Source organism: Scomber scombrus, chromosome 9, assembly GCF_963691925.1.
Source record: "Scomber scombrus chromosome 9, fScoSco1.1, whole genome shotgun sequence".
NCBI lineage: Eukaryota > Metazoa > Chordata > Actinopteri > Scombriformes > Scombridae > Scomber > Scomber scombrus.
The window spans coordinates 1,658,377-1,684,402 of record NC_084978.1 but is presented as its reverse complement, the minus strand read 5'-3'; the positions used below and the strand labels follow the sequence as shown (position 1 = coordinate 1,684,402).

Here is a 26,026-nt window from a genome sequence, read left to right as displayed (position 1 = left end):
ATCATTTCATTCTGTGATGGGAGTCAGAGAGAGGGATTGTTTACAACTTCCTGCTCTGATACCAACTGTAGGGTTAGTAACTCCAAGTAGCAGGAGCTTAATTTGGCAGTGGTGGGATTTGAACCCACGCCTCCTCAGAGACTGGAGCCTTAATCCAGCGCCTTAGACCACTCGGCCACACTACCTCCTCTTCAACCCATCGGTGTCTGTAGCGACACCGAAAAGACACAGTGCCGATATCCAAAATTATTGAACGTCAAATACTAATAGCCAGAAGAAGAGAAGAGATGTCCCGAACAACGCATTAATTAGCAGAGGATGGTTTCGATCCATCGACCTCTGGGTTATGGGCCCAGCACGCTTCCGCTGCGCCACTCTGCTTTCCTTTTGTGGTGGTTGAGTTTTAACCTGTATTTCTCCGATTTCACACCAATTTCTTGTTTTTCAATGACTGGGAAATTTAGGCAAAATTGAGCTGACTTGCAAATCCCAGAAGCTTATCATAACAACTTCCATACTGTAATGCTGACAGAGAGGGATCTTTTCCAACTTCCTGCTCTGTTTATGGCTAGAAACTCCAAGTACCAGGGACTAAACATGGCAGTGGTGGGATTTGAACCCACGCCTCCAGAGAGACTGGAGCCTAAATCCAGCGCCTTAGACCACTCGGCCACACTACCTCCTTTCCAACCCATCAATGTCTGTAGCGACACCGAAAAGACACATTATTGTACGTCAAATATGAAGAGCAAGAATTTCCCAGGTGTCTTCCCAAACATTCAGCTTTCGCCACCATTGATACTGGCTTTTGGGTCAGCGCAGGATGTCGCTGGGCAACTCTTGGTAACAGTCTACCACATAGAGAAGGCCTGAAGAACTTATTAATTAGCAGAGGATGGTTTCGATCCATCGACCTCTGGGTTATGGGCCCAGCACGCTTCCGCTGCGCCACTCTGCTTCCTGTTAGTGGTGTTTGAGTTTTGACCTGTATTTCACTGATTTCACACCAATTTCTTGATTTTCAATGACTGGGAAATTGAGTGGACTTGCAAAACCCAGAAGCTTATCATTTCATTCTGTAATGGCAGATACCCAGTGTAGGGCTAGAAACTCCAAGTAGCAGGAGCTAAGATTTGGCAGTGGTGGGATTTGAACCCACGCCTCCTGAGAGACTGGAGCCTTAATCCAGCGCCTTAGACCGCTCGGCCACACTACCTCTTCTTGAGCCCATCAATGTCTGTAGCGACACCGAAAAGACACATTATTGAACGTCAAATATGAAGAGCAAGAACTTCCCAAACATTCAGCTTTGGCCACCACTGATGCAGGCTTTTGGGTCACTGGCGTATGTTGCTGGGCAACTCTTGGTAATAGTCTACCACATAGAGAAGGCCTGAAGAACTTATTAAGTAGCAGAGGATGGTTTCGATCCATCGACCTCTGGGTTATGGGCCCAGCACGCTTCCGCTGCGCCACTCTGCTTCCTCTTAGTAGTATTTGAGTTTTAACCTGTATTTCACTGATTTCACACCAATTTCTTGATTTTCAATGAATGGGAAATTTAGGCAAAATTGAGTGGACTTGCAAAACCCAGAAGCTTATCATTTCATTCTGTGATGGGAGTCAGAGAGAGGGATTGTTTACAAGTTCCTGCTCTGATACCAACTGTAGGGTTAGTAACTCCAAGTAGCAGGAGCTTAATTTGGCAGTGGTGGGATTTGAACCCACGCCTCCTCAGAGACTGGAGCCTTAATCCAGCGCCTTAGACCACTCGGCCACCCTACCTCCTCTTCAAACCATCGGTGTCTGTAGCGACACCGAAAAGACACAGTGCCGATATCCAAAATTATTGAACGCATTAATTAGCAGAGGATGGTTTCGATCAATCGACCTCTGGGTTATGGGCCCAGCACGCTTCCGCTGCGCCACTCTGCTTTCCTTTTGTGGTGGTTGAGTTTTAACCTGTATTTCTCCGATTTCACACCAATTTCTTGTTTTTCAATGACTGGGAAATTTAGGCAAAATTGAGCTGACTTGCAAATCCCAGAAGCTTATCATAACAACTTCCATACTGTAATGCTGACAGAGAGGGATCTTTTCCAACTTCCTGCTCTGTTTATGGCTAGAAACTCCAAGTACCAGGGACTAAACATGGCAGTGGTGGGATTTGAACCCACGCCTCCAGAGAGACTGGAGCCTAAATCCAGCGCCTTAGACCACTCGGCCACACTACCTCCTTTCGAACCCATCAATGTCTGTAGCGACACCGAAAAGACACAGTGCCGATATCCAAAATTATTGAACGTCAAATATTAATAGCCAGAAGAAGAGAAGAGATGTCCCGAACAACACATTAATTAGCAGAGGATGGTTTTGATCAATCGACCTCTGGGTTATGGGCCCAGCACGCTTCCGCTGCGCCACTCTGCTTTCCTTTTGTGGTGGTTGAGTTTTAACCTGTATTTCTCCGATTTCACACCAATTTCTTGTTTTTCAATGACTGGGAAATTTAGGCAAAATTGAGCTGACTTGCAAATCCCAGAAGCTTATCATAACAACTTCCATACTGTAATGCTGACAGAGAGGGATCTTTTCCAACTTCCTGCTCTGTTTATGGCTAGAAACTCCAAGTACCAGGGACTAAACATGGCAGTGGTGGGATTTGAACCCACGCCTCCAGAGAGACTGGAGCCTAAATCCAGCGCCTTAGACCACTCGGCCACACTACCTCCTTTCCAACCCATCAATGTCTGTAGCGACACCGAAAAGACACATTATTGTACGTCAAATATGAAGAGCAAGAATTTCCCAGGTGTCTTCCCAAACATTCAGCTTTGGCCACCATTGATACTGGCTTTTGGGTCAGCGCAGGATGTCGCTGGGCAACTCTTGGTAACAGTCTACCACATAGAGAAGGCCTGAAGAACTTATTAATTAGCAGAGGATGGTTTCGATCCATCGACCTCTGGGTTATGGGCCCAGCACGCTTCCGCTGCGCCACTCTGCTTCCTGTTAGTGGTGTTTGAGTTTTGACCTGTATTTCACTGATTTCACACCAATTTCTTGATTTTCAATGACTGGGAAATTGAGTGGACTTGCAAAACCCAGAAGCTTATCATTTCATTCTGTAATGGCAGATACCCAGTGTAGGGCTAGAAACTCCAAGTAGCAGGAGCTAAGATTTGGCAGTGGTGGGATTTGAACCCACGCCTCCTGAGAGACTGGAGCCTTAATCCAGCGCCTTAGACCGCTCGGCCACACTACCTCTTCTTGAGCCCATCAATGTCTGTAGCGACACCGAAAAGACACATTATTGAACGTCAAATATGAAGAGCAAGAACTTCCCAAACATTCAGCTTTGGCCACCACTGATGCAGGCTTTTGGGTCACTGGCGTATGTTGCTGGGCAACTCTTGGTAATAGTCTACCACATAGAGAAGGCCTGAAGAACTTATTAAGTAGCAGAGGATGGTTTCGATCCATCGACCTCTGGGTTATGGGCCCAGCACGCTTCCGCTGCGCCACTCTGCTTTCCTTTTGTGGTGGTTGAGTTTTAACCTGTATTTCTCCGATTTCACACCAATTTCTTGTTTTTCAATGACTGGGAAATTTAGGCAAAATTGAGCTGACTTGCAAATCCCAGAAGCTTATCATAACAACTTCCATACTGTAATGCTGACAGAGAGGGATCTTTTCCAACTTCCTGCTCTGTTTATGGCTAGAAACTCCAAGTACCAGGGACTAAACATGGCAGTGGTGGGATTTGAACCCACGCCTCCAGAGAGACTGGAGCCTAAATCCAGCGCCTTAGACCACTCGGCCACACTACCTCCTTTCCAACCCATCAATGTCTGTAGCGAAACCGAAAAGACACATTATTGTACGTCAAATATGAAGAGCAAGAATTTCCCAGGTGTCTTCCCAAACATTCAGCTTTGGCCACCATTGATACTGGCTTTTGGGTCAGCGCAGGATGTCGCTGGGCAACTCTTGGTAACAGTCTACCACATAGAGAAGGCCTGAAGAACTTATTAATTAGCAGAGGATGGTTTCGATCCATCGACCTCTGGGTTATGGGCCCAGCACGCTTCCGCTGCGCCACTCTGCTTCCTGTTAATGGTGTTTGAGTTTTGAACTGTATTTCACTGATTTCACACCAATTTCTTGATTTTCAATGACTGGGAAATTGAGTGGACTTGCAAAACCCAGAAGCTTATCATTTCATTCTGTAATGGCAGATACCCAGTGTAGGGCTAGAAACTCCAAGTAGCAGGAGCTAAGATTTGGCAGTGGTGGGATTTGAACCCACGCCTCCTGAGAGACTGGAGCCTTAATCCAGCGCCTTAGACCGCTCGGCCACACTACCTCTTCTTGAGCCCATCAATGTCTGTAGCGACACCGAAAAGACACATTATTGAACGTCAAATATGAAGAGCAAGAACTTCCCAAACATTCAGCTTTGGCCACCACTGATGCAGGCTTTTGGGTCACTGGCGTATGTTGCTGGGCAACTCTTGGTAATAGTCTACCACATAGAGAAGGCCTGAAGAACTTATTAAGTAGCAGAGGATGGTTTCGATCCATCGACCTCTGGGTTATGGGCCCAGCACGCTTCCGCTGCGCCACTCTGCTTCCTCTTAGTAGTATTTGAGTTTTAACCTGTATTTCACTGATTTCACACCAATTTCTTGATTTTCAATGAATGGGAAATTTAGGCAAAATTGAGTGGACTTGCAAAACCCAGAAGCTTATCATTTCATTCTGTGATGGGAGTCAGAGAGAGGGATTGTTTACAAGTTCCTGCTCTGATACCAACTGTAGGGTTAGTAACTCCAAGTAGCAGGAGCTTAATTTGGCAGTGGTGGGATTTGAACCCACGCCTCCTCAGAGACTGGAGCCTTAATCCAGCGCCTTAGACCACTCGGCCACCCTACCTCCTCTTCAAACCATCGGTGTCTGTAGCGACACCGAAAAGACACAGTGCCGATATCCAAAATTATTGAACGCATTAATTAGCAGAGGATGGTTTCGATCAATCGACCTCTGGGTTATGGGCCCAGCACGCTTCCGCTGCGCCACTCTGCTTTCCTTTTGTGGTGGTTGAGTTTTAACCTGTATTTCTCCGATTTCACACCAATTTCTTGTTTTTCAATGACTGGGAAATTTAGGCAAAATTGAGCTGACTTGCAAATCCCAGAAGCTTATCATAACAACTTCCATACTGTAATGCTGACAGAGAGGGATCTTTTCCAACTTCCTGCTCTGTTTATGGCTAGAAACTCCAAGTACCAGGGACTAAACATGGCAGTGGTGGGATTTGAACCCACGCCTCCAGAGAGACTGGAGCCTAAATCCAGCGCCTTAGACCACTCGGCCACACTACCTCCTTTCGAACCCATCAATGTCTGTAGCGACACCGAAAAGACACAGTGCCGATATCCAAAATTATTGAACGTCAAATATTAATAGCCAGAAGAAGAGAAGAGATGTCCCGAACAACACATTAATTAGCAGAGGATGGTTTTGATCAATCGACCTCTGGGTTATGGGCCCAGCACGCTTCCGCTGCGCCACTCTGCTTTCCTTTTGTGGTGGTTGAGTTTTAACCTGTATTTCTCCGATTTCACACCAATTTCTTGTTTTTCAATGACTGGGAAATTTAGGCAAAATTGAGCTGACTTGCAAATCCCAGAAGCTTATCATAACAACTTCCATACTGTAATGCTGACAGAGAGGGATCTTTTCCAACTTCCTGCTCTGTTTATGGCTAGAAACTCCAAGTACCAGGGACTAAACATGGCAGTGGTGGGATTTGAACCCACGCCTCCAGAGAGACTGGAGCCTAAATCCAGCGCCTTAGACCACTCGGCCACACTACCTCCTTTCCAACCCATCAATGTCTGTAGCGACACCGAAAAGACACATTATTGTACGTCAAATATGAAGAGCAAGAATTTCCCAGGTGTCTTCCCAAACATTCAGCTTTGGCCACCATTGATACTGGCTTTTGGGTCAGCGCAGGATGTCGCTGGGCAACTCTTGGTAACAGTCTACCACATAGAGAAGGCCTGAAGAACTTATTAATTAGCAGAGGATGGTTTCGATCCATCGACCTCTGGGTTATGGGCCCAGCACGCTTCCGCTGCGCCACTCTGCTTCCTGTTAGTGGTGTTTGAGTTTTGACCTGTATTTCACTGATTTCACACCAATTTCTTGATTTTCAATGACTGGGAAATTGAGTGGACTTGCAAAACCCAGAAGCTTATCATTTCATTCTGTAATGGCAGATACCCAGTGTAGGGCTAGAAACTCCAAGTAGCAGGAGCTAAGATTTGGCAGTGGTGGGATTTGAACCCACGCCTCCTGAGAGACTGGAGCCTTAATCCAGCGCCTTAGACCGCTCGGCCACACTACCTCTTCTTGAGCCCATCAATGTCTGTAGCGACACCGAAAAGACACATTATTGAACGTCAAATATGAAGAGCAAGAACTTCCCAAACATTCAGCTTTGGCCACCACTGATGCAGGCTTTTGGGTCACTGGCGTATGTTGCTGGGCAACTCTTGGTAATAGTCTACCACATAGAGAAGGCCTGAAGAACTTATTAAGTAGCAGAGGATGGTTTCGATCCATCGACCTCTGGGTTATGGGCCCAGCACGCTTCCGCTGCGCCACTCTGCTTTCCTTTTGTGGTGGTTGAGTTTTAACCTGTATTTCTCCGATTTCACACCAATTTCTTGTTTTTCAATGACTGGGAAATTTAGGCAAAATTGAGCTGACTTGCAAATCCCAGAAGCTTATCATAACAACTTCCATACTGTAATGCTGACAGAGAGGGATCTTTTCCAACTTCCTGCTCTGTTTATGGCTAGAAACTCCAAGTACCAGGGACTAAACATGGCAGTGGTGGGATTTGAACCCACGCCTCCAGAGAGACTGGAGCCTAAATCCAGCGCCTTAGACCACTCGGCCACACTACCTCCTTTCGAACCCATCAATGTCTGTAGCGACACCGAAAAGACACATTATTGTACGTCAAATATGAAGAGCAAGAATTTCCCAGGTGTCTTCCCAAACATTCAGCTTTGGCCACCATTGATACTGGCTTTTGGGTCAGCGCAGGATGTCGCTGGGCAACTCTTGGTAACAGTCTACCACATAGAGAAGGCCTGAAGAACTTATTAATTAGCAGAGGATGGTTTCGATCCATCGACCTCTGGGTTATGGGCCCAGCACGCTTCCGCTGCGCCACTCTGCTTCCTGTTAGTGGTGTTTGAGTTTTGACCTGTATTTCACTGATTTCACACCAATTTCTTGATTTTCAATGACTGGGAAATTGAGTGGACTTGCAAAACCCAGAAGCTTATCATTTCATTCTGTAATGGCAGATACCCAGTGTAGGGCTAGAAACTCCAAGTAGCAGGAGCTAAGATTTGGCAGTGGTGGGATTTGAACCCACGCCTCATGAGAGACTGGAGCCTTAATCCAGCGCCTTAGACCGCTCGGCCACACTACCTCTTCTTGAGCCCATCAATGTCTGTAGCGACACCGAAAAGACACATTATTGAACGTCAAATATGAAGAGCAAGAACTTCCCAAACATTCAGCTTTGGCCACCACTGATGCAGGCTTTTGGGTCACTGGCGTATGTTACTGGGCAACTCTTGGTAATAGTCTACCACATAGAGAAGGCCTGAAGAACTTATTAAGTAGCAGAGGATGGTTTCGATCCATCGACCTCTGGGTTATGGGCCCAGCACGCTTCCGCTGCACCACTCTGCTTCCTGTTAATGGTGTTTGAGTTTTGACCTGTATTTCACTGATTTCACACCAATTTCTTGATTTTCAATGACTGGGAAATTTAGGCAAAATTGAGTGGACTTGCAAAACCCAGAAGCTTATCATTTCATTCTGTGATGGGAGTCAGAGAGAGGGATTGTTTACAACTTCCTGCTCTGATTCCAAATGTAGGGTTAGTAACTCCAAGTAGCAGGAGCTTAATTTGGCAGTGGTGGGATTTGAACCCACGCCTCCTCAGAGACTGGAGCCTTAATCCAGCGCCTTAGACCACTCGGCCACACTACCTCCTCTTCAACCCATCGGTGTCTGTAGCGACACCGAAAAGACACAGTGCCGATATCCAAAATTATTGAACGTCAAATATTAATAGCCAGAAGAAGAGAAGAGATGTCCCGAACAACGCATTAATTAGCAGAGGATGGTTTCGATCCATCGACCTCTGGGTTATGGGCCCAGCACGCTTCCGCTGCGCCACTCTGCTTTCCTTTTGTGGTGGTTGAGTTTTAACCTGTATTTCTCCGATTTCACACCAATTTCTTGTTTTTCAATGACTGGGAAATTTAGGCAAAATTGAGCTGACTTGCAAATCCCAGAAGCTTATCATAACAACTTCCATACTGTAATGCTGACAGAGAGGGATCTTTTCCAACTTCCTGCTCTGTTTATGGCTAGAAACTCCAAGTACCAGGGACTAAACATGGCAGTGGTGGGATTTGAACCCACGCCTCCAGAGAGACTGGAGCCTAAATCCAGCGCCTTAGACCACTCGGCCACACTACCTCCTTTCGAACCCATCAATGTCTGTAGCGACACCGAAAAGACACATTATTGTACGTCAAATATGAAGAGCAAGAATTTCCCAGGTGTCTTCCCAAACATTCAGCTTTGGCCACCATTGATACTGGCTTTTGGGTCAGCGCAGGATGTCGCTGGGCAACTCTTGGTAACAGTCTACCACATAGAGAAGGCCTGAAGAACTTATTAATTAGCAGAGGATGGTTTCGATCCATCGACCTCTGGGTTATGGGCCCAGCACGCTTCCGCTGCGCCACTCTGCTTCCTGTTAGTGGTGTTTGAGTTTTGACCTGTATTTCACTGATTTCACACCAATTTCTTGATTTTCAATGACTGGGAAATTGAGTGGACTTGCAAAACCCAGAAGCTTATCATTTCATTCTGTAATGGCAGATACCCAGTGTAGGGCTAGAAACTCCAAGTAGCAGGAGCTAAGATTTGGCAGTGGTGGGATTTGAACCCACGCCTCCTGAGAGACTGGAGCCTTAATCCAGCGCCTTAGACCGCTCGGCCACACTACCTCTTCTTGAGCCCATCAATGTCTGTAGCGACACCGAAAAGACACATTATTGAACGTCAAATATGAAGAGCAAGAACTTCCCAAACATTCAGCTTTGGCCACCACTGATGCAGGCTTTTGGGTCACTGGCGTATGTTGCTGGGCAACTCTTGGTAATAGTCTACCACATAGAGAAGGCCTGAAGAACTTATTAAGTAGCAGAGGATGGTTTCGATCCATCGACCTCTGGGTTATGGGCCCAGCACGCTTCCGCTGCGCCACTCTGCTTTCCTTTTGTGGTGGTTGAGTTTTAACCTGTATTTCTCCGATTTCACACCAATTTCTTGTTTTTCAATGACTGGGAAATTTAGGCAAAATTGAGCTGACTTGCAAATCCCAGAAGCTTATCATAACAACTTCCATACTGTAATGCTGACAGAGAGGGATCTTTTCCAACTTCCTGCTCTGTTTATGGCTAGAAACTCCAAGTACCAGGGACTAAACATGGCAGTGGTGGGATTTGAACCCACGCCTCCAGAGAGACTGGAGCCTAAATCCAGCGCCTTAGACCACTCGGCCACACTACCTCCTTTCGAACCCATCAATGTCTGTAGCGACACCGAAAAGACACATTATTGTACGTCAAATATGAAGAGCAAGAATTTCCCAGGTGTCTTCCCAAACATTCAGCTTTGGCCACCATTGATACTGGCTTTTGGGTCAGCGCAGGATGTCGCTGGGCAACTCTTGGTAACAGTCTACCACATAGAGAAGGCCTGAAGAACTTATTAATTAGCAGAGGATGGTTTCGATCCATCGACCTCTGGGTTATGGGCCCAGCACGCTTCCGCTGCGCCACTCTGCTTCCTGTTAGTGGTGTTTGAGTTTTGACCTGTATTTCACTGATTTCACACCAATTTCTTGATTTTCAATGACTGGGAAATTGAGTGGACTTGCAAAACCCAGAAGCTTATCATTTCATTCTGTAATGGCAGATACCCAGTGTAGGGCTAGAAACTCCAAGTAGCAGGAGCTAAGATTTGGCAGTGGTGGGATTTGAACCCACGCCTCCTGAGAGACTGGAGCCTTAATCCAGCGCCTTAGACCGCTCGGCCACACTACCTCTTCTTGAGCCCATCAATGTCTGTAGCGACACCGAAAAGACACATTATTGAACGTCAAATATGAAGAGCAAGAACTTCCCAAACATTCAGCTTTGGCCACCACTGATGCAGGCTTTTGGGTCACTGGCGTATGTTACTGGGCAACTCTTGGTAATAGTCTACCACATAGAGAAGGCCTGAAGAACTTATTAAGTAGCAGAGGATGGTTTCGATCCATCGACCTCTGGGTTATGGGCCCAGCACGCTTCCGCTGCACCACTCTGCTTCCTGTTAATGGTGTTTGAGTTTTGACCTGTATTTCACTGATTTCACACCAATTTCTTGATTTTCAATGACTGGGAAATTTAGGCAAAATTGAGTGGACTTGCAAAACCCAGAAGCTTATCATTTCATTCTGTGATGGGAGTCAGAGAGAGGGATTGTTTACAACTTCCTGCTCTGATTCCAAATGTAGGGTTAGTAACTCCAAGTAGCAGGAGCTTAATTTGGCAGTGGTGGGATTTGAACCCACGCCTCCTCAGAGACTGGAGCCTTAATCCAGCGCCTTAGACCACTCGGCCACACTACCTCCTCTTCAACCCATCGGTGTCTGTAGCGACACCGAAAAGACACAGTGCCGATATCCAAAATTATTGAACGTCAAATATTAATAGCCAGAAGAAGAGAAGAGATGTCCCGAACAACGCATTAATTAGCAGAGGATGGTTTCGATCCATCGACCTCTGGGTTATGGGCCCAGCACGCTTCCGCTGCGCCACTCTGCTTTCCTTTTGTGGTGGTTGAGTTTTAACCTGTATTTCTCCGATTTCACACCAATTTCTTGTTTTTCAATGACTGGGAAATTTAGGCAAAATTGAGCTGACTTGCAAATCCCAGAAGCTTATCATAACAACTTCCATACTGTAATGCTGACAGAGAGGGATCTTTTCCAACTTCCTGCTCTGTTTATGGCTAGAAACTCCAAGTACCAGGGACTAAACATGGCAGTGGTGGGATTTGAACCCACGCCTCCAGAGAGACTGGAGCCTAAATCCAGCGCCTTAGACCACTCGGCCACACTACCTCCTTTCGAACCCATCAATGTCTGTAGCGACACCGAAAAGACACATTATTGTACGTCAAATATGAAGAGCAAGAATTTCCCAGGTGTCTTCCCAAACATTCAGCTTTGGCCACCATTGATACTGGCTTTTGGGTCAGCGCAGGATGTCGCTGGGCAACTCTTGGTAACAGTCTACCACATAGAGAAGGCCTGAAGAACTTATTAATTAGCAGAGGATGGTTTCGATCCATCGACCTCTGGGTTATGGGCCCAGCACGCTTCCGCTGCGCCACTCTGCTTCCTGTTAGTGGTGTTTGAGTTTTGACCTGTATTTCACTGATTTCACACCAATTTCTTGATTTTCAATGACTGGGAAATTGAGTGGACTTGCAAAACCCAGAAGCTTATCATTTCATTCTGTAATGGCAGATACCCAGTGTAGGGCTAGAAACTCCAAGTAGCAGGAGCTAAGATTTGGCAGTGGTGGGATTTGAACCCACGCCTCCTGAGAGACTGGAGCCTTAATCCAGCGCCTTAGACCGCTCGGCCACACTACCTCTTCTTGAGCCCATCAATGTCTGTAGCGACACCGAAAAGACACATTATTGAACGTCAAATATGAAGAGCAAGAACTTCCCAAACATTCAGCTTTGGCCACCACTGATGCAGGCTTTTGGGTCACTGGCGTATGTTGCTGGGCAACTCTTGGTAATAGTCTACCACATAGAGAAGGCCTGAAGAACTTATTAAGTAGCAGAGGATGGTTTCGATCCATCGACCTCTGGGTTATGGGCCCAGCACGCTTCCGCTGCGCCACTCTGCTTCCTCTTAGTAGTATTTGAGTTTTAACCTGTATTTCACTGATTTCACACCAATTTCTTGATTTTCAATGAATGGGAAATTTAGGCAAAATTGAGTGGACTTGCAAAACCCAGAAGCTTATCATTTCATTCTGTGATGGGAGTCAGAGAGAGGGATTGTTTACAAGTTCCTGCTCTGATACCAACTGTAGGGTTAGTAACTCCAAGTAGCAGGAGCTTAATTTGGCAGTGGTGGGATTTGAACCCACGCCTCCTCAGAGACTGGAGCCTTAATCCAGCGCCTTAGACCACTCGGCCACCCTACCTCCTCTTCAACCCATCGGTGTCCGTAGCGACACCGAAAAGACACAGTGCCGATATCCAAAATTATTGAACGCATTAATTAGCAGAGGATGGTTTCGATCAATCGACCTCTGGGTTATGGGCCCCGCACGCTTCCGCTGCGCCACTCTGCTTTCCTTTTGTGGTGGTTGAGTTTTAACCTGTATTTCTCCGATTTCACACCAATTTCTTGTTTTTCAATGACTGGGAAATTTAGGCAAAATTGAGCTGACTTGCAAATCCCAGAAGCTTATCATAACAACTTCCATACTGTAATGCTGACAGAGAGGGATCTTTTCCAACTTCCTGCTCTGTTTATGGCTAGAAACTCCAAGTACCAGGGACTAAACATGGCAGTGGTGGGATTTGAACCCACGCCTCCAGAGAAACTGGAGCCTAAATCCAGCGCCTTAGACCACTCGGCCACACTACCTCCTTTCGAACCCATCAATGTCTGTAGCGACACCGAAAAGACACAGTGCCGATATCCAAAATTATTGAACGTCAAATATTAATAGCCAGAAGAAGAGAAGAGATGTCCCGAACAACACATTAATTAGCAGAGGATGGTTTTGATCAATCGACCTCTGGGTTATGGGCCCAGCACGCTTCCGATGCGCCACTCTGCTTTCCTTTTGTGGTGGTTGAGTTTTAACCTGTATTTCTCCGATTTCACACCAATTTCTTGTTTTTCAATGACTGGGAAATTTAGGCAAAATTGAGCTGACTTGCAAATCCCAGAAGCTTATCATAACAACTTCCATACTGTAATGCTGACAGAGAGGGATCTTTTCCAACTTCCTGCTCTGTTTATGGCTAGAAACTCCAAGTACCAGGGACTAAACATGGCAGTGGTGGGATTTGAACCCACGCCTCCAGAGAGACTGGAGCCTAAATCCAGCGCCTTAGACCACTCGGCCACACTACCTCCTTTTGAACCCATCAATGTCTGTAGCGACACCGAAAAGACACATTATTGTACGTCAAATATGAAGAGCAAGAATTTCCCAGGTGTCTTCCCAAACATTCAGCTTTGGCCACCATTGATACTGGCTTTTGGGTCAGCGCAGGATGTCGCTGGGCAACTCTTGGTAACAGTCTACCACATAGAGAAGGCCTGAAGAACTTATTAATTAGCAGAGGAGGGTTTCGATCCATCGACCTCTGGGTTATGGGCCCAGCACGCTTCCGCTGCGCCAATCTGCTTCCTGTTAGTGGTGTTTGAGTTTTGACCTGTATTTCACTGATTTCACACCAATTTCTTGATTTTCAATGACTGGGAAATTGAGTGGAGTTGCAAAACCCAGAAGCTTATCATTTCATTCTGTAATGGCAGATACCCAGTGTAGGGCTAGAAACTCCAAGTACCAGGGACTAAACATGGCAGTGGTGGGATTTGAACCCACGCCTCCAGAGAGACTGGAGCCTAAATCCAGCGCCTTAGACCACTCGGCCACACTACCTCCTTTCGAACCCATCAATGTCTGTAGCGACACCGAAAAGACACAGTGCCGATATCCAAAATTATTGAACGTCAAATATTAATAGCCAGAAGAAGAGAAGAGATGTCCCGAACAACGCATTAATTAGCAGAGGATGGTTTCGATCCATCGACCTCTGGGTTATGGGCCCAGCACGCTTCCGCTGCGCCACTCTGCTTCCTGTTAGTGGTGTTTGAGTTTTGACCTGTATTTCACTGATTTCACACCAATTTCTTGATTTTCAATGACTGGGAAATTGAGTGGACTTGCAAAACCCAGAAGCTTATCATTTCATTCTGTAATGGCAGATACCCAGTGTAGGGCTAGAAACTCCAAGTAGCAGGAGCTAAGATTTGGCAGTGGTGGGATTTGAACCCACGCCTCCTGAGAGACTGGAGCCTTAATCCAGCGCCTTAGACCGCTCGGCCACACTACCTCTTCTTGAGCCCATCAATGTCTGTAGCGACACCGAAAAGACACATTATTGAACGTCAAATATGAAGAGCAAGAACTTCCCAAACATTCAGCTTTGGCCACCACTGATGCAGGCTTTTGGGTCACTGGCGTATGTTGCTGGGCAACTCTTGGTAATAGTCTACCACATAGAGAAGGCCTGAAGAACTTATTAAGTAGCAGAGGATGGTTTCGATCCATCGACCTCTGGGTTATGGGCCCAGCATGCTTCCGCTGCGCCACTCTGCTTCCTCTTAGTAGTATTTGAGTTTTAACCTGTATTTCACTGATTTCACACCAATTTCTTGATTTTCAATGACTGGGAAATTTAGGCAAAATTGAGTGGACTTGCAAAACCCAGAAGCTTATCATTTCATTCTGTGATGGGAGTCAGAGAGAGGGATTGTTTACAACTTCCTGCTCTGATTCCAAATGTAGGGTTAGTAACTCCAAGTAGCAGGAGCTTAATTTGGCAGTGGTGGGATTTGAACCCACGCCTCCTCAGAGACTGGAGCCTTAATCCAGCGCCTTAGACCACTCGGCCACACTACCTCCTCTTCAACCCATCGGTGTCTGTAGCGACACCGAAAAGACACAGTGCCGATATCCAAAATTATTGAACGTCAAATATTAATAGCCAGAAGAAGAGAAGAGATGTCCCGAACAACGCATTAATTAGCAGAGGATGGTTTCGATCCATCGACCTCTGGGTTATGGGCCCAGCACGCTTCCGCTGCACCACTCTGCTTTCCTTTTGTGGTGGTTGAGTTTTAACCTGTATTTCTCCGATTTCACACCAATTTCTTGTTTTTCAATGACTGGGAAATTTAGGCAAAATTGAGCTGACTTGCAAATCCCAGAAGCTTATCATAACAACTTCCATACTGTAATGCTGACAGAGAGGGATCTTTTCCAACTTCCTGCTCTGTTTATGGCTAGAAACTCCAAGTACCAGGGACTACACATGGCAGTGGTGGGATTTGAACCCACGCCTCCAGAGAGACTGGAGCCTAAATCCAGCGCCTTAGACCACTCGGCCACACTACCTCCTTTCGAACCCATCAATGTCTGTAGCGACACCGAAAAGACACATTATTGTACGTCAAATATGAAGAGCAAGAATTTCCCAGGTGTCTTCCCAAACATTCAGCTTTGGCCACCATTGATACTGGCTTTTGGGTCAGCGCAGGATGTCGCTGGGCAACTCTTGGTAACAGTCTACCACATAGAGAAGGCCTGAAGAACTTATTAATTAGCAGAGGATGGTTTCGATCCATCGACCTCTGGGTTATGGGCCCAGCACGCTTCCGCTGCGCCACTCTGCTTCCTGTTAGTGGTGTTTGAGTTTTGACCTGTATTTCACTGATTTCACACCAATTTCTTGATTTTCAATGACTGGGAAATTGAGTGGACTTGCAAAACCCAGAAGCTTATCATTTCATTCTGTAATGGCAGATACCCAGTGTAGGGCTAGAAACTCCAAGTAGCAGGAGCTAAGATTTGGCAGTGGTGGGATTTGAACCCACGCCTCCTGAGAGACTGGAGCCTTAATCCAGCGCCTTAGACCGCTCGGCCACACTACCTCTTCTTGAGCCCATCAATGTCTGTAGCGACACCGAAAAGACACATTATTGAACGTCAAATATGAAGAGCAAGAACTTCCCAAACATTCAGCTTTGGCCACCACTGATGCAGGCTTTTGGGTCACTGGCGTATGTTACTGGGCAACTCTTGGTAATAGTCTACCACATAGAGAAGGCCTGAAGAACTTATTAAGTAGCAGAGGATGGTTTCGATCCATCGACCTCTGGGTTATGGGCCCAGCACGCTTCCGCTGCACCACTCTGCTTCCTGTTAATGGTGTTTGAGTTTTGACCTGTATTTCACTGATTTCACACCAATTTCTTGATTTTCAATGACTGGGAAATTTAGGCAAAATTGAGTGGACTTGCAAAACCCAGAAGCTTATCATTTCATTCTGTGATGGGAGTCAGAGAGAGGGATTGTTTACAACTTCCTGCTCTGATTCCAAATGTAGGGTTAGTAACTCCAAGTAGCAGGAGCTTAATTTGGCAGTGGTGGGATTTGAACCCACGCCTCCTCAGAGACTGGAGCCTTAATCCAGCGCCTTAGACCACTCGGCCACACTACCTCCTCTTCAACCCATCGGTGTCTGTAGCGACACCGAAAAGACACAGTGCCGATATCCAAAATTATTGAACGTCAAATATTAATAGCCAGAAGAAGAGAAGAGATGTCCCGAACAACGCATTAATTAGCAGAGGATGGTTTCGATCCATTGACCTCTGGGTTATGGGCCCAGCACGCTTCCGCTGCGCCACTCTGCTTCCTGTTAGTGGTGTTTGAGTTTTGACCTGTATTTCACTGATTTCACACCAATTTCTTGATTTTCAATGACTGGGAAATTGAGTGGACTTGCAAAACCCAGAAGCTTATCATTTCATTCTGTAATGGCAGATACCCAGTGTAGGGCTAGAAACTCCAAGTAGCAGGAGCTAAGATTTGGCAGTGGTGGGATTTGAACCCACGCCTCCTGAGAGACTGGAGCCTTAATCCAGCGCCTTAGACCGCTCGGCCACACTACCTCTTCTTGAGCCCATCAATGTCTGTAGCGACACCGAAAAGACACATTATTGAACGTCAAATATGAAGAGCAAGAACTTCCCAAACATTCAGCTTTGGCCACCACTGATGCAGGCTTTTGGGTCACTGGCGTATGTTACTGGGCAACTCTTGGTAATAGTCTACCACATAGAGAAGGCCTGAAGAACTTATTAAGTAGCAGAGGATGGTTTCGATCCATCGACCTCTGGGTTATGGGCCCAGCACGCTTCCGCTGCACCACTCTGCTTCCTGTTAATGGTGTTTGAGTTTTGACCTGTATTTCACTGATTTCACACCAATTTCTTGATTTTCAATGACTGGGAAATTTAGGCAAAATTGAGTGGACTTGCAAAACCCAGAAGCTTATCATTTCATTCTGTGATGGGAGTCAGAGAGAGGGATTGTTTACAACTTCCTGCTCTGATACCAACTGTAGGGTTAGTAACTCCAAGTAGCAGGAGCTTAATTTGGCAGTGGTGGGATTTGAACCCACGCCTCCTCAGAGACTGGAGCCTTAATCCAGCGCCTTAGACCACTCGGCCACACTACCTCCTCTTCAACCCATCGGTGTCTGTAGGGACAACGAAAAGACACAGTGCCGATATCCAAAAGTATTGAACGTCAAATATTAATAGCCAGAAGAAGAGAAGAGATGTCCCGAACAACGCATTAATTAGCAGAGGAGGGTTTCGATCCATCGACCTCTGGGTTATGGGCCCAGCACGCTTCCGCTGCGCCACTCTGCTTTCCTTTTGTGGTGGTTGAGTTTTAACCTGTATTTCTCCGATTTCACACCAATTTCTTGTTTTTCAATGACTGGGAAATTTAGGCAAAATTGAGCTGACTTGCAAATCCCAGAAGCTTATCATAACAACTTCCATACTGTAATGCTGACAGAGAGGGAACTTTTCCAACTTCCTGCTCTGTTTATGGCTAGAAACTCCAAGTACCAGGGACTAAACATGGCAGTGGTGGGATTTGAACCCACGCCTCCAGAGAGACTGGAGCCTAAATCCAGCGCCTTAGACCACTCGGCCACACTACCTCCTTTCCAACCCATCAATGTCTGTAGCGACACCGAAAAGACACATTATTGTACGTCAAATATGAAGAGCAAGAATTTCCCAGGTGTCTTCCCAAACATTCAGCTTTGGCCACCATTGATACTGGCTTTTGGGTCAGCGCAGGATGTCGCTGGGCAACTCTTGGTAACAGTCTACCACATAGAGAAGGCCTGAAGAACTTATTAATTAGCAGAGGATGGTTTCGATCCATCGACCTCTGGGTTATGGGCCCAGCACGCTTCCGCTGCGCCACTCTGCTTCCTGTTAGTGGTGTTTGAGTTTTGACCTGTATTTCACTGATTTCACACCAATTTCTTGATTTTCAATGACTGGGAAATTGAGTGGACTTGCAAAACCCAGAAGCTTATCATTTCATTCTGTAATGGCAGATACCCAGTGTAGGGCTAGAAACTCCAAGTAGCAGGAGCTAAGATTTGGCAGTGGTGGGATTTGAACCCACGCCTCCTGAGAGACTGGAGCCTTAATCCAGCGCCTTAGACCGCTCGGCCACACTACCTCTTCTTGAGCCCATCAATGTCTGTAGCGACACCGAAAAGACACATTATTGAACGTCAAATATGAAGAGCAAGAACTTCCCAAACATTCAGCTTTGGCCACCACTGATGCAGGCTTTTGGGTCACTGGCGTATGTTGCTGGGCAACTCTTGGTAATAGTCTACCACATAGAGAAGGCCTGAAGAACTTATTAAGTAGCAGAGGATGGTTTCGATCCATCGACCTCTGGGTTATGGGCCCAGCACGCTTCCGCTGCACCACTCTGCTTCCTGTTAATGGTGTTTGAGTTTTGACCTGTATTTCACTGATTTCACACCAATTTCTTGATTTTCAATGACTGGGAAATTTAGGCAAAATTGAGTGGACTTGCAAAACCCAGAAGCTTATCATTTCATTCTGTGATGGGAGTCAGAGAGAGGGATTGTTTACAACTTCCTGCTCTGATACCAACTGTAGGGTTAGTAACTCCAAGTAGCAGGAGCTTAATTTGGCAGTGGTGGGATTTGAACCCACGCCTCCTCAGAGACTGGATCCTTAATCCAGCACCTTAGACCACTCGGCCACACTACCTCCTCTTCAACCCATCGGTGTCTGTAGGGACACCGAAAAGACACAGTGCCGATATCCAAAATTATTGAACGTCAAATATTAATAGCCAGAAGAAGAGAAGAGATGTCCCGAACAACGCATTAATTAGCAGAGGAGGGTTTCGATCCATCCACCTCTGGGTTATGGGCCCAGCACGCTTCCGCTGCGCCACTCTGCTTCCTGTTAGTGGTGTTTGAGTTTTGACCTGTATTTCACTGATTTCACACCAATTTCTTGATTTTCAATGACTGGGAAATTGAGTGGACTTGCAAAACCCAGAAGCTTATCATTTCATTCTGTAATGGCAGATACCCAGTGTAGGGCTAGAAACTCCAAGTAGCAGGAGCTAAGATTTGAACCCACGCCTCCTGAGAGACTGGAGCCTTAATCCAGCGCCTTAGACCGCTCGGCCACACTACCTCTTCTTGAGCCCATCAATGTCTGTAGCGACACCGAAAAGACACATTATTGAACGTCAAATATGAAGAGCAAGAACTTCCCAAACATTCAGCTTTGGCCACCACTGATGCAGGCTTTTGGGTCACTGGCGTATGTTGCTGGGCAACTCTTGGTAATAGTCTACCACATAGAGAAGGCCTGAAGAACTTATTAAGTAGCAGAGGATGGTTTCGATCCATCGACCTCTGGGTTATGGGCCCAGCACGCTTCCGCTGCGCCACTCTGCTTCCTCTTAGTAGTATTTGAGTTTTAACCTGTATTTCACTGATTTCACACCAATTTCTTGATATTCAATGACTGGGAAATTTAGGCAAAATTGAGTGGACTTGCAAAACCCAGAAGCTTATCATTTCATTCTGTGATGGGAGTCAGAGAGAGGGATTGTTTACAACTTCCTGCTCTGATACCAACTGTAGGGTTAGTAACTCCAAGTAGCAGGAGCTTAATGTGGCAGTGGTGGGATTTGAACCCACGCCTCCTCAGAGACTGGAGCCTTAATCCAGCGCCTTAGACCACTCGGCCACACTACCTCCTCTTCAACCCATCGGTGTCTGTAGCGACACCGAAAAGACACAGTGCCGATATCCAAAATTATTGAACGTCAAATACTAATAGCCAGAAGAAGAGAAGAGATGTCCCGAACAACGCATTAATTAGCAGAGGATGGTTTCGATCCATCGACCTCTGGGTTATGGGCCCAGCACGCTTCCGCTGCGCCACTCTGCTTTCCTTTTGTGGTGGTTGAGTTTTAACCTGTATTTCTCCGATTTCACACCAATTTCTTGTTTTTCAATGACTGGGAAATTTAGGCAAAATTGAGCTGACTTGCAAATCCCAGAAGCTTATCATAACAACTTCCATACTGTAATGCTGACAGAGAGGGATCTTTTCCAACTTCCTGCTCTGTTTATGGCTAGAAACTCCAAGTACCAGGGACTAAACATGGCAGTGGTGGGATTTGAACCCACGCCTCCAGAGAGACTGGAGCCTTAATCCAGCGCCTTAGACCACTCGGCCACACTACCTCCTCTTCAACCCATCGGTGTCTGTAGCGACACCGAAAAGACACAGTGCCGATATCCAAAATTATTGAACGTCAAATACTAATAGCCAGAAGAAGAGAAGAGATGTCCCGAACAACGCATTAATTAGCAGAGGATGGTTTCGATCCATCGACCTCTGGGTTATGGGCCCAGCACGCTTCCGCTGCGCCACTCTGCTTCCTCTTAGTAGTATTTGAGTTTTAACCTGTATTTCACTGATTTCACACCAATTTCTTGATATTCAATGACTGGGAAATTTAGGCAAAATTGAGTGGACTTGCAAAACCCAGAAGCTTATCATTTCATTCTGTGATGGGAGTCAGAGAGAGGGATTGTTTACAACTTCCTGCTCTGATACCAACTGTAGGGTTAGTAACTCCAAGTAGCAGGAGCTTAATTTGGCAGTGGTGGGATTTGAACCCACGCCTCCTCAGAGACTGGAGCCTTAATCCAGCGCCTTAGACCACTCGGCCACACTACCTCCTCTTCAACCCATCGGTGTCTGTAGCGACACCGAAAAGACACAGTGCCGATATCCAAAATGATTGAACGTCAAATATTAATAGCCAGAAGAAGAGAAGAGATGTCCCGAACAACGCATTAATTAGCAGAGGATGGTTTCGATCCATCGACCTCTGGGTTATGGGCCCAGCACGCTTCCGCTGCGCCACTCTGCTTTCCTTTTGTGGTGGTTGAGTTTTAACCTGTATTTCTCCGATTTCACACCAATTTCTTGTTTTTCAATGACTGGGAAATTTAGGCAAAATTGAGCTGACTTGCAAATCCCAGAAGCTTATCATAACAACTTCCATACTGTAATGCTGACAGAGAGGGATCTTTTCCAACTTCCTGCTCTGTTTATGGCTAGAAACTCCAAGTACCAGGGACTAAACATGGCAGTGGTGGGATTTGAACCCACGCCTCCAGAGAGACTGGAGCCTAAATCCAGCGCCTTAGACCACTCGGCCACACTACCTCCTTTCCAACCCATCAATGTCTGTAGCGACACCGAAAAGACACATTATTGTACGTCAAATATGAAGAGCAAGAATTTCCCAGGTGTCTTCCCAAACATTCAGCTTTGGCCACCATTGATACTGGCTTTTGGGTCAGCGCAGGATGTCGCTGGGCAACTCTTGGTAACAGTCTACCACATAGAGAAGGCCTGAAGAACTTATTAATTAGCAGAGGATGGTTTCGATCCATCGACCTCTGGGTTATGGGCCCAGCACGCTTCCGCTGCGCCACTCTGCTTCCTGTTAGTGGTGTTTGAGTTTTGACCTGTATTTCACTGATTTCACACCAATTTCTTGATTTTCAATGACTGGGAAATTGAGTGGACTTGCAAAACCCAGAAGCTTATCATTTCATTCTGTAATGGCAGATACCCAGTGTAGGGCTAGAAACTCCAAGTAGCAGGAGCTAAGATTTGAACCCACGCCTCCTGAGAGACTGGAGCCTTAATCCAGCGCCTTAGACCGCTCGGCCACACTACCTCTTCTTGAGCCCATCAATGTCTGTAGCGACACCGAAAAGACACATTATTGAACGTCAAATATGAAGAGCAAGAACTTCCCAAACATTCAGCTTTGGCCACCACTGATGCAGGCTTTTGGGTCACTGGCGTATGTTGCTGGGCAACTCTTGGTAATAGTCTACCACATAGAGAAGGCCTGAAGAACTTATTAAGTAGCAGAGGATGGTTTCGATCCATCGACCTCTGGGTTATGGGCCCAGCACGCTTCCGCTGCGCCACTCTGCTTCCTCTTAGTAGTATTTGAGTTTTAACCTGTATTTCACTGATTTCACACCAATTTCTTGATATTCAATGACTGGGAAATTTAGGCAAAATTGAGTGGACTTGCAAAACCCAGAAGCTTATCATTTCATTCTGTGATGGGAGTCAGAGAGAGGGATTGTTTACAACTTCCTGCTCTGATTCCAAATGTAGGGTTAGTAACTCCAAGTAGCAGGAGCTTAATTTGGCAGTGGTGGGATTTGAACCCACGCCTCCTCAGAGACTGGAGCCTTAATCCAGCGCCTTAGACCACTCGGCCACACTACCTCCTCTTCAACCCATCGGTGTCTGTAGCGACACCGAAAAGACACAGTGCCGATATCCAAAATTATTGAACGTCAAATATTAATAGCCAGAAGAAGAGAAGAGATGTCCCGAACAACGCATTAATTAGCAGAGGATGGTTTCGATCCATCGACCTCTGGGTTATGGGCCCAGCACGCTTCCGCTGCACCACTCTGCTTTCCTTTTGTGGTGGTTGAGTTTTAACCTGTATTTCTCCGATTTCACACCAATTTCTTGTTTTTCAATGACTGGGAAATTTAGGCAAAATTGAGCTGACTTGCAAATCCCAGAAGCTTATCATAACAACTTCCATACTGTAATGCTGACAGAGAGGGATCTTTTCCAACTTCCTGCTCTGTTTATGGCTAGAAACTCCAAGTACCAGGGACTACACATGGCAGTGGTGGGATTTGAACCCACGCCTCCAGAGAGACTGGAGCCTAAATCCAGCGCCTTAGACCACTCGGCCACACTACCTCCTTTCGAACCCATCAATGTCTGTAGCGACACCGAAAAGACACATTATTGTACGTCAAATATGAAGAGCAAGAATTTCCCAGGTGTCTTCCCAAACATTCAGCTTTGGCCACCATTGATACTGGCTTTTGGGTCAGCGCAGGATGTCGCTGGGCAACTCTTGGTAACAGTCTACCACATAGAGAAGGCCTGAAGAACTTATTAATTAGCAGAGGATGGTTTCGATCCATCGACCTCTGGGTTATGGGCCCAGCACGCTTCCGCTGCGCCACTCTGCTTCCTGTTAGTGGTGTTTGAGTTTTGACCTGTATTTCACTGATTTCACACCAATTTCTTGATTTTCAATGACTGGGAAATTGAGTGGACTTGCAAAACCCAGAAGCTTATCATTTCATTCTGTAATGGCAGATACCCAGTGTAGGGCTAGAAACTCCAAGTAGCAGGAGCTAAGATTTGGCAGTGGTGGGATTTGAACCCACGCCTCCTGAGAGACTGGAGCCTTAATCCAGCGCCTTAGACCGCTCGGCCACACTACCTCTTCTTGAGCCCATCAATGTCTGTAGCGACACCGAAAAGACACATTATTGAACGTCAAATATGAAGAGCAAGAACTTCCCAAACATTCAGCTTTGGCCACCACTGATGCAGGCTTTTGGGTCACTGGCGTATGTTACTGGGCAACTCTTGGTAATAGTCTACCACATAGAGAAGGCCTGAAGAACTTATTAAGTAGCAGAGGATGGTTTCGATCCATCGACCTCTGGGTTATGGGCCCAGCACGCTTCCGCTGCACCACTCTGCTTCCTGTTAATGGTGTTTGAGTTTTGACCTGTATTTCACTGATTTCACACCAATTTCTTGATTTTCAATGACTGGGAAATTTAGGCAAAATTGAGTGGACTTGCAAAACCCAGAAGCTTATCATTTCATTCTGTGATGGGAGTCAGAGAGAGGGATTGTTTACAACTTCCTGCTCTGATTCCAAATGTAGGGTTAGTAACTCCAAGTAGCAGGAGCTTAATTTGGCAGTGGTGGGATTTGAACCCACGCCTCCTCAGAGACTGGAGCCTTAATCCAGCGCCTTAGACCACTCGGCCACACTACCTCCTCTTCAACCCATCGGTGTCTGTAGCGACACCGAAAAGACACAGTGCCGATATCCAAAATTATTGAACGTCAAATATTAATAGCCAGAAGAAGAGAAGAGATGTCCCGAACAACGCATTAATTAGCAGAGGATGGTTTCGATCCATCGACCTCTGGGTTATGGGCCCAGCACGCTTCCGCTGCGCCACTCTGCTTCCTGTTAGTGGTGTTTGAGTTTTGACCTGTATTTCACTGATTTCACACCAATTTCTTGATTTTCAATGACTGGGAAATTGAGTGGACTTGCAAAACCCAGAAGCTTATCATTTCATTCTGTAATGGCAGATACCCAGTGTAGGGCTAGAAACTCCAAGTAGCAGGAGCTAAGATTTGGCAGTGGTGGGATTTGAACCCACGCCTCCTGAGAGACTGGAGCCTTAATCCAGCGCCTTAGACCGCTCGGCCACACTACCTCTTCTTGAGCCCATCAATGTCTGTAGCGACACCGAAAAGACACATTATTGAACGTCAAATATGAAGAGCAAGAACTTCCCAAACATTCAGCTTTGGCCACCACTGATGCAGGCTTTTGGGTCACTGGCGTATGTTACTGGGCAACTCTTGGTAATAGTCTACCACATAGAGAAGGCCTGAAGAACTTATTAAGTAGCAGAGGATGGTTTCGATCCATCGACCTCTGGGTTATGGGCCCAGCACGCTTCCGCTGCACCACTCTGCTTCCTGTTAATGGTGTTTGAGTTTTGACCTGTATTTCACTGATTTCACACCAATTTCTTGATTTTCAATGACTGGGAAATTTAGGCAAAATTGAGTGGACTTGCAAAACCCAGAAGCTTATCATTTCATTCTGTGATGGGAGTCAGAGAGAGGGATTGTTTACAACTTCCTGCTCTGATACCAACTGTAGGGTTAGTAACTCCAAGTAGCAGGAGCTTAATTTGGCAGTGGTGGGATTTGAACCCACGCCTCCTCAGAGACTGGAGCCTTAATCCAGCGCCTTAGACCACTCGGCCACACTACCTCCTCTTCAACCCATCGGTGTCTGTAGGGACAACGAAAAGACACAGTGCCGATATCCAAAAGTATTGAACGTCAAATATTAATAGCCAGAAGAAGAGAAGAGATGTCCCGAACAACGCATTAATTAGCAGAGGAGGGTTTCGATCCATCGACCTCTGGGTTATGGGCCCAGCACGCTTCCGCTGCGCCACTCTGCTTTCCTTTTGTGGTGGTTGAGTTTTAACCTGTATTTCTCCGATTTCACACCAATTTCTTGTTTTTCAATGACTGGGAAATTTAGGCAAAATTGAGCTGACTTGCAAATCCCAGAAGCTTATCATAACAACTTCCATACTGTAATGCTGACAGAGAGGGAACTTTTCCAACTTCCTGCTCTGTTTATGGCTAGAAACTCCAAGTACCAGGGACTAAACATGGCAGTGGTGGGATTTGAACCCACGCCTCCAGAGAGACTGGAGCCTAAATCCAGCGCCTTAGACCACTCGGCCACACTACCTCCTTTCCAACCCATCAATGTCTGTAGCGACACCGAAAAGACACATTATTGTACGTCAAATATGAAGAGCAAGAATTTCCCAGGTGTCTTCCCAAACATTCAGCTTTGGCCACCATTGATACTGGCTTTTGGGTCAGCGCAGGATGTCGCTGGGCAACTCTTGGTAACAGTCTACCACATAGAGAAGGCCTGAAGAACTTATTAATTAGCAG

At 46.4% G+C, this 26,026-nt stretch overlaps 33 non-coding genes across 33 annotated transcripts; all 33 read right to left on the bottom strand.

Annotated features, from left to right (window-relative positions):
* Positions 1-598: 598 nt before the first annotated feature.
* trnal-uag (transfer RNA leucine (anticodon UAG)) lies at positions 599-680 on the bottom strand. Its single transcript has one exon. It is a non-coding gene; the product is annotated as a tRNA-Leu (tRNA).
* Positions 681-1,134: 454 nt separating this feature from the next.
* On the bottom strand, positions 1,135-1,216 carry trnal-aag (transfer RNA leucine (anticodon AAG)). The gene has a single exon. It is a non-coding gene; the product is annotated as a tRNA-Leu (tRNA).
* A 936-nt stretch (positions 1,217-2,152) lies between these two features.
* Positions 2,153-2,234, bottom strand: trnal-uag (transfer RNA leucine (anticodon UAG)). Its single transcript has one exon. It is a non-coding gene; the product is annotated as a tRNA-Leu (tRNA).
* Positions 2,235-2,647: 413 nt separating this feature from the next.
* trnal-uag (transfer RNA leucine (anticodon UAG)) lies at positions 2,648-2,729 on the bottom strand. Its single transcript has one exon. It is a non-coding gene; the product is annotated as a tRNA-Leu (tRNA).
* Positions 2,730-3,183: 454 nt separating this feature from the next.
* On the bottom strand, positions 3,184-3,265 carry trnal-aag (transfer RNA leucine (anticodon AAG)). Its single transcript has one exon. It is a non-coding gene; the product is annotated as a tRNA-Leu (tRNA).
* A 483-nt stretch (positions 3,266-3,748) lies between these two features.
* On the bottom strand, positions 3,749-3,830 carry trnal-uag (transfer RNA leucine (anticodon UAG)). The gene has a single exon. It is a non-coding gene; the product is annotated as a tRNA-Leu (tRNA).
* Positions 3,831-4,284: 454 nt separating this feature from the next.
* trnal-aag (transfer RNA leucine (anticodon AAG)) lies at positions 4,285-4,366 on the bottom strand. Its single transcript has one exon. It is a non-coding gene; the product is annotated as a tRNA-Leu (tRNA).
* Positions 4,367-5,302: 936 nt separating this feature from the next.
* Positions 5,303-5,384, bottom strand: trnal-uag (transfer RNA leucine (anticodon UAG)). Its single transcript has one exon. It is a non-coding gene; the product is annotated as a tRNA-Leu (tRNA).
* Positions 5,385-5,797: 413 nt separating this feature from the next.
* trnal-uag (transfer RNA leucine (anticodon UAG)) lies at positions 5,798-5,879 on the bottom strand. Its single transcript has one exon. It is a non-coding gene; the product is annotated as a tRNA-Leu (tRNA).
* A 454-nt stretch (positions 5,880-6,333) lies between these two features.
* Positions 6,334-6,415, bottom strand: trnal-aag (transfer RNA leucine (anticodon AAG)). The gene has a single exon. It is a non-coding gene; the product is annotated as a tRNA-Leu (tRNA).
* Positions 6,416-6,898: 483 nt separating this feature from the next.
* trnal-uag (transfer RNA leucine (anticodon UAG)) lies at positions 6,899-6,980 on the bottom strand. Its single transcript has one exon. It is a non-coding gene; the product is annotated as a tRNA-Leu (tRNA).
* Positions 6,981-7,434: 454 nt separating this feature from the next.
* trnal-aag (transfer RNA leucine (anticodon AAG)) lies at positions 7,435-7,516 on the bottom strand. The gene has a single exon. It is a non-coding gene; the product is annotated as a tRNA-Leu (tRNA).
* A 982-nt stretch (positions 7,517-8,498) lies between these two features.
* Positions 8,499-8,580, bottom strand: trnal-uag (transfer RNA leucine (anticodon UAG)). Its single transcript has one exon. It is a non-coding gene; the product is annotated as a tRNA-Leu (tRNA).
* Positions 8,581-9,034: 454 nt separating this feature from the next.
* trnal-aag (transfer RNA leucine (anticodon AAG)) lies at positions 9,035-9,116 on the bottom strand. Its single transcript has one exon. It is a non-coding gene; the product is annotated as a tRNA-Leu (tRNA).
* Positions 9,117-9,599: 483 nt separating this feature from the next.
* trnal-uag (transfer RNA leucine (anticodon UAG)) lies at positions 9,600-9,681 on the bottom strand. Its single transcript has one exon. It is a non-coding gene; the product is annotated as a tRNA-Leu (tRNA).
* A 454-nt stretch (positions 9,682-10,135) lies between these two features.
* On the bottom strand, positions 10,136-10,217 carry trnal-aag (transfer RNA leucine (anticodon AAG)). Its single transcript has one exon. It is a non-coding gene; the product is annotated as a tRNA-Leu (tRNA).
* Positions 10,218-11,199: 982 nt separating this feature from the next.
* trnal-uag (transfer RNA leucine (anticodon UAG)) lies at positions 11,200-11,281 on the bottom strand. Its single transcript has one exon. It is a non-coding gene; the product is annotated as a tRNA-Leu (tRNA).
* A 454-nt stretch (positions 11,282-11,735) lies between these two features.
* trnal-aag (transfer RNA leucine (anticodon AAG)) lies at positions 11,736-11,817 on the bottom strand. The gene has a single exon. It is a non-coding gene; the product is annotated as a tRNA-Leu (tRNA).
* Positions 11,818-12,753: 936 nt separating this feature from the next.
* Positions 12,754-12,835, bottom strand: trnal-uag (transfer RNA leucine (anticodon UAG)). Its single transcript has one exon. It is a non-coding gene; the product is annotated as a tRNA-Leu (tRNA).
* Positions 12,836-13,248: 413 nt separating this feature from the next.
* Positions 13,249-13,330, bottom strand: trnal-uag (transfer RNA leucine (anticodon UAG)). The gene has a single exon. It is a non-coding gene; the product is annotated as a tRNA-Leu (tRNA).
* A 453-nt stretch (positions 13,331-13,783) lies between these two features.
* Positions 13,784-13,865, bottom strand: trnal-uag (transfer RNA leucine (anticodon UAG)). Its single transcript has one exon. It is a non-coding gene; the product is annotated as a tRNA-Leu (tRNA).
* A 372-nt stretch (positions 13,866-14,237) lies between these two features.
* Positions 14,238-14,319, bottom strand: trnal-aag (transfer RNA leucine (anticodon AAG)). Its single transcript has one exon. It is a non-coding gene; the product is annotated as a tRNA-Leu (tRNA).
* A 982-nt stretch (positions 14,320-15,301) lies between these two features.
* On the bottom strand, positions 15,302-15,383 carry trnal-uag (transfer RNA leucine (anticodon UAG)). Its single transcript has one exon. It is a non-coding gene; the product is annotated as a tRNA-Leu (tRNA).
* A 454-nt stretch (positions 15,384-15,837) lies between these two features.
* Positions 15,838-15,919, bottom strand: trnal-aag (transfer RNA leucine (anticodon AAG)). Its single transcript has one exon. It is a non-coding gene; the product is annotated as a tRNA-Leu (tRNA).
* A 941-nt stretch (positions 15,920-16,860) lies between these two features.
* On the bottom strand, positions 16,861-16,942 carry trnal-aag (transfer RNA leucine (anticodon AAG)). The gene has a single exon. It is a non-coding gene; the product is annotated as a tRNA-Leu (tRNA).
* Positions 16,943-17,924: 982 nt separating this feature from the next.
* Positions 17,925-18,006, bottom strand: trnal-uag (transfer RNA leucine (anticodon UAG)). The gene has a single exon. It is a non-coding gene; the product is annotated as a tRNA-Leu (tRNA).
* Positions 18,007-18,460: 454 nt separating this feature from the next.
* On the bottom strand, positions 18,461-18,542 carry trnal-aag (transfer RNA leucine (anticodon AAG)). Its single transcript has one exon. It is a non-coding gene; the product is annotated as a tRNA-Leu (tRNA).
* Positions 18,543-20,531: 1,989 nt separating this feature from the next.
* Positions 20,532-20,613, bottom strand: trnal-aag (transfer RNA leucine (anticodon AAG)). The gene has a single exon. It is a non-coding gene; the product is annotated as a tRNA-Leu (tRNA).
* A 912-nt stretch (positions 20,614-21,525) lies between these two features.
* trnal-uag (transfer RNA leucine (anticodon UAG)) lies at positions 21,526-21,607 on the bottom strand. Its single transcript has one exon. It is a non-coding gene; the product is annotated as a tRNA-Leu (tRNA).
* A 1,502-nt stretch (positions 21,608-23,109) lies between these two features.
* On the bottom strand, positions 23,110-23,191 carry trnal-uag (transfer RNA leucine (anticodon UAG)). Its single transcript has one exon. It is a non-coding gene; the product is annotated as a tRNA-Leu (tRNA).
* Positions 23,192-23,645: 454 nt separating this feature from the next.
* trnal-aag (transfer RNA leucine (anticodon AAG)) lies at positions 23,646-23,727 on the bottom strand. Its single transcript has one exon. It is a non-coding gene; the product is annotated as a tRNA-Leu (tRNA).
* Positions 23,728-24,668: 941 nt separating this feature from the next.
* Positions 24,669-24,750, bottom strand: trnal-aag (transfer RNA leucine (anticodon AAG)). The gene has a single exon. It is a non-coding gene; the product is annotated as a tRNA-Leu (tRNA).
* A 982-nt stretch (positions 24,751-25,732) lies between these two features.
* Positions 25,733-25,814, bottom strand: trnal-uag (transfer RNA leucine (anticodon UAG)). Its single transcript has one exon. It is a non-coding gene; the product is annotated as a tRNA-Leu (tRNA).
* Positions 25,815-26,026: the final 212 nt, after the last annotated feature.